The following is a 4,492-nucleotide window of genomic DNA, read 5'->3' on the forward strand; positions in this document are numbered from 1 at the left end:
GGCCTGCATCACTTATTGTGCCACCCACTCAAGTAGCCTTTAAAAGGGAACACAGGCCTGCCATTGCATGGGCCTGTGCGCAGTTTGTGAAACTGCCAAGTTGTTCTGTCAAGTGCACTCACTTGCCAGACATTACCCTTCCTTTTATGTGCACCTAAGACACCCCTATCGTAGGTCTATGGTCCCCCTAGTCAGGGTGTGGTGCATGTGAAAGGTAGAACATGTACTAACGTGTGTGTCATGTCCTGACAGTGAAATAATCACCATTTCGTTTTCCCTGTTGAAAGGCTATCCTGCCCATTAGAATAGAATTGGAGGGCTGTGTAATGTTTTCCAGCCTATCTTCCCAAAGGTTTAAGATGGAAAGGTGAAGTTTGATATGCCTGAACTCACCCTGCAATAACACATCTTTTTATGAAGATGTTTTTTGCATTATGGGTTTGTAAGCCACACTTTCAGAAGTAGCTGGGTTTTTGTGCTTTAAACATTTCTGTGGGTCTCTGCCTGGTTGTGGATTGACAGTCTGGATTTGAAAGCGATAGGATCTGGGGAATGTCTTGACCCAGGGGAGGAGGTGAGACAGCATAGGCTGACCTGCACCTGGAGTGTAGGGGGAGGAGAAGCCCCTAGAGGTGAAGAGGCCTGAGCTGGTGCTATAAAACAGTTGTCCCATCTCCTGCTGAGTGATTGAGAATCCAGACCCCCACTAATTAAAGGAAGAAGGTGTCACTGGTAAGGAGGCACCCAGAACTGGTTTGAGCAGGGGTCAGTGCCCCCTGTAACACAAAGACTTCAAAGTCATTGAGGGATATAACTGCGAGCTGAAGCCCCTGAACTTGGGAGAATGGCTTGATCAAGTGTGAACAAGACTGGAGCTACTTCGTGGTCAAGAGGACCTTTGCCAAGGAAGAGACTGATGGATAGGACTGCTCTTGCTGTGTGATCTGGGGCTGGCCTGCAGTTTGCTGTTTCAACCAAGGAAAGGCTAAAGGGATTTTGGTGTGTGCTGTGTCCCCCTGCTTGAAGGACTTTGCGGTGTGCTGTGTCCTGAAGTAACTGTCCCCAAGGGCCTGAGGTGAGCTGGCTCCAAGTTCATAAACACAGAAACACAAAAGTTTCCAGAGAAGACTCTCAGAGACGCTGTGTGCGTGTTCTCTGTCTAGCCTGAGACCTTTGTAAGTTGTGCCCTGTGATCTTGGGCACGTGGAGTTCCAAACGAGGCTCAGCGACGCAGTGTGCATGTGCTTGGTGCAACCTGAGTCCTTCGAGAGGATCATCCCCTGATCGTGCACACCAGAAGGGTAAGTGTGTCTCAACGACGCTGTGTACGTGTGCTGTTAGCAGCCTGAGACCCTCACTAGAGGTGCCCTGTGATCAGGGGCACCCGAAGATCAAGCGCGTCTCGAGCGATGCTGTCTGCGCTTGCTTTCTACAGCCGCGACGCTGAGTGAGTGTGCTTTCTACCGTCGGAGACCTGCGCAAGTTGTGCCCTGTGATCATGGGCACCAAAGTGTGTCTCAGCGACGCTGCGTACGTGTGTCGTGTGCAGCCTGAGACCCTCGTGAGGAGTTGTCTGTTTATCGTGAACCCGGAGTCCAGTGAGTCTCATTGACTCTGAGTGCGGGTGTATTGTGCAGCCTGGGATCTTCCCATTCCCTGGAAATTCAGAGAGATTGCATTGGAAGTCCAAGTCGCTGGATGAGGAGAGTGAGTTCGCGCCCCCCAGGTAACGTGTGTCGACTCCTGGGGCGGGGCGCGGGCTCAGAGGAAGACGTTCTCGGCCTCTTTCTCTGTCCTGCAGCGCGAGCCTCTACTTCGGCTTGGATCACGGCCCGTGTGCCAAGGAAGTTGTAGCACCGGGGCCGGAGTGCGAAGCTGCATTCACTGTGTTATATCTTACCCGTGTTGGGGGGGCTACTGTGGCCGGAGACTAACCGCAAGCCAGCACGTGTGGCGGAGAGACCGCCGGAGGCACCGTGAACGGTGCTGGAGTAAATTACATATTGCATTAGTCCTGCATAATGGAGTATCTGATGATTGTATAACGCATTGCCTTATTTCTGCACAACGTTGGTCGTATTGCCCATTGCATTCGTTTTGCATAACGAACTGCCTGATAGATGTGTTACGCATTGCACTAGGTTTGCATAACAAACTGCCTGATAGATGTGTTACGCCTTGTCTTAGTCCTGCATCACGAACTGCTAGATTGTCATATTACACAGTGCATTGGTGTTGCATACTGAACTGCCTGATATATGTGTTCCGCATTGCATTAGTTTTGCATAACGAACTGCCTGATAACTGTATAAGACATTGCATTGCTTTTTCCTAACAGAGTATCTGAAGGGGACCGTACGCATTGCATTACGGGGGCATAACAGTTTACAACGTTGTTGCATTACAGTACCAGTACAAATCACCAGCTAGACGTATTACGATCTGTATTATTCTTATTTTTTGAAATACCTGATTGTTGCATAACAAACTGCATATTACGACCTTAGGATTACATAGGACTGTTTAGTTTGGCTCAATAGAAATAGGCCAGAGGGAGTTTTACCCCGACGCATATGTTGGTTTAGTGCTGTGTGGTCGCATTGTATATTTTTTTATAAACATATACTTTTTTTTCTATGAAACTCATGTGGAGTCTATTTGTGGCATCATCATTGGGTTGCTGTGAGCGTAATTGCAAATACTTTAGACATTGGCCTTGAAGATAAACCTGGCTGCTAGTGCGAAGCTACCAAGGGGGTTGAGCGGAAGCTATCTCTAGAGGCGACCGTTCTTTCCCTAACGTTGGGGGCTCGTGGGTCCCTGTTTGGCCTAAGGTACCTACCTCAGCCAACCCGGGATCCTGGGATTCTAACAGCAAATTAGAAAATACTTTTCCTATGGAAACTACATCCTAACTATAACTACCTACTGGTGACTGCCAGTAGGTAATATAAATATATATAATATAATATATATTTATGAACCTGGTGTGACACTTTTTTGGATGCTTCATTTTGGATTGACTGTCATATGTTAATAGTGCCATGTATAGAGACACTGCAGTGCTATTGTCACACACACTCACCTCAGTATAGAAAGACGTTAGAGAAGCTACCCATCTCCCTCACACCTGAGGCCTTTGGTGCCCTACAGCAGTTGGCTCCGGGCCTCGAACTGCTATCCCCGTCAGCACAATGCCACAGAAAACAGGATGACTAGCAACCCTGTGCTATTGTGCTTGGCTTAACCTATGCTCCATAATGTTACCACAAAGGAGAATATTTGTAGTTATAATTTATAAAACACTCCTATCGCTCCAAAGGAGCATCATGGAGCTAAATGGAAATTTATCTAACTTTCAGGAGACTTGAGTTAGCGGATCAAAGTAACTAAATGAGTGAGGAGCACACAGAATTAGGGAATGCGAACAAATATACCAAAAAACACTCTCAAACTCTTTAAACATGCCTATTTCAAAGTGGAATACTCTGCTAAAACAGTTTCTATTTATTCAAGGCTGAAAATGAAAGATTTAGAGTAATACAAGGTGCCGTAATAATGCTGTGGAATTTCCATGTTTGTGCCGCAAAATTTGCAGACCTATGCTGCAATATCCTGGGGGGGGAGGTCTATTAAAATATCATTGCCATCAAACATATAATCTCTTCCTATTTTTGACCGCCTGTTTTCCACTACAGCAAAACAATTCAATTTGGTTAGAAAATTAACCTTGCATTTGATTTGTAAGTATATGAAAAATATATTTGTTACAAAATTGCCTGGCATTGTGCAGTCACAGCTGGTTAGCTTAATGGAATAATGTATATGCTGCTGAAAATCCTTGTGTGAGCTGTAGGTCATGCAGTCATAAAAGCATATTTATTTTGCTTAGGTGGTTGTCCAGTGATTTAGGTATTTATTGTGGCATCAGAAATCACATTTTCTAATCCGTACTTGTACTCATGGTGTGATCTTGGGCAAATGACACTCAATTCTTTCTTCCACAGTACTGTAATAAATGCGGTAAGAAGCATAAACGCTCCAGGACAGGGGTGCTGCATACTTGTAATTTCTATTGTAAAGGTGGTTCTAGGTAACACAAATTGTAAACTCGGTTCAGTTACACTAAAAGGGCAGTGTCTGGCTTCATTTTATTATCATTTCTACCATTCAGTCACATTTAAAATGCTTGGTTACAAATTGTTAACCATATAGTTTCAAATGGTTCTCAGCCATGCACAGTGTGAGCAGCATTTACAGTCTTTTTTTAGGTCTCGCCTAGTCAGCGCATGCACTGTGTCTTTGTGACACGCTGTATCTACTCTGCAGGTTTTCGGCATGCCCCTCGCTTTTCATTTGTGACTCTGTGTATCTTTTAAAATCTGGTTCTTTTCGGAGGTGAAACCGTCCCAATTGTCCCACCTTTTGGGTTTTAGTTCCTGCCCATGGGGGCTGGCCCTTTCACATGTCTTCTTTCTCTTTTGGGCATTTG

This window comes from Triturus cristatus, chromosome 3_1, assembly GCF_964204655.1.
Source record: "Triturus cristatus chromosome 3_1, aTriCri1.1, whole genome shotgun sequence".
NCBI lineage: Eukaryota > Metazoa > Chordata > Amphibia > Caudata > Salamandridae > Triturus > Triturus cristatus.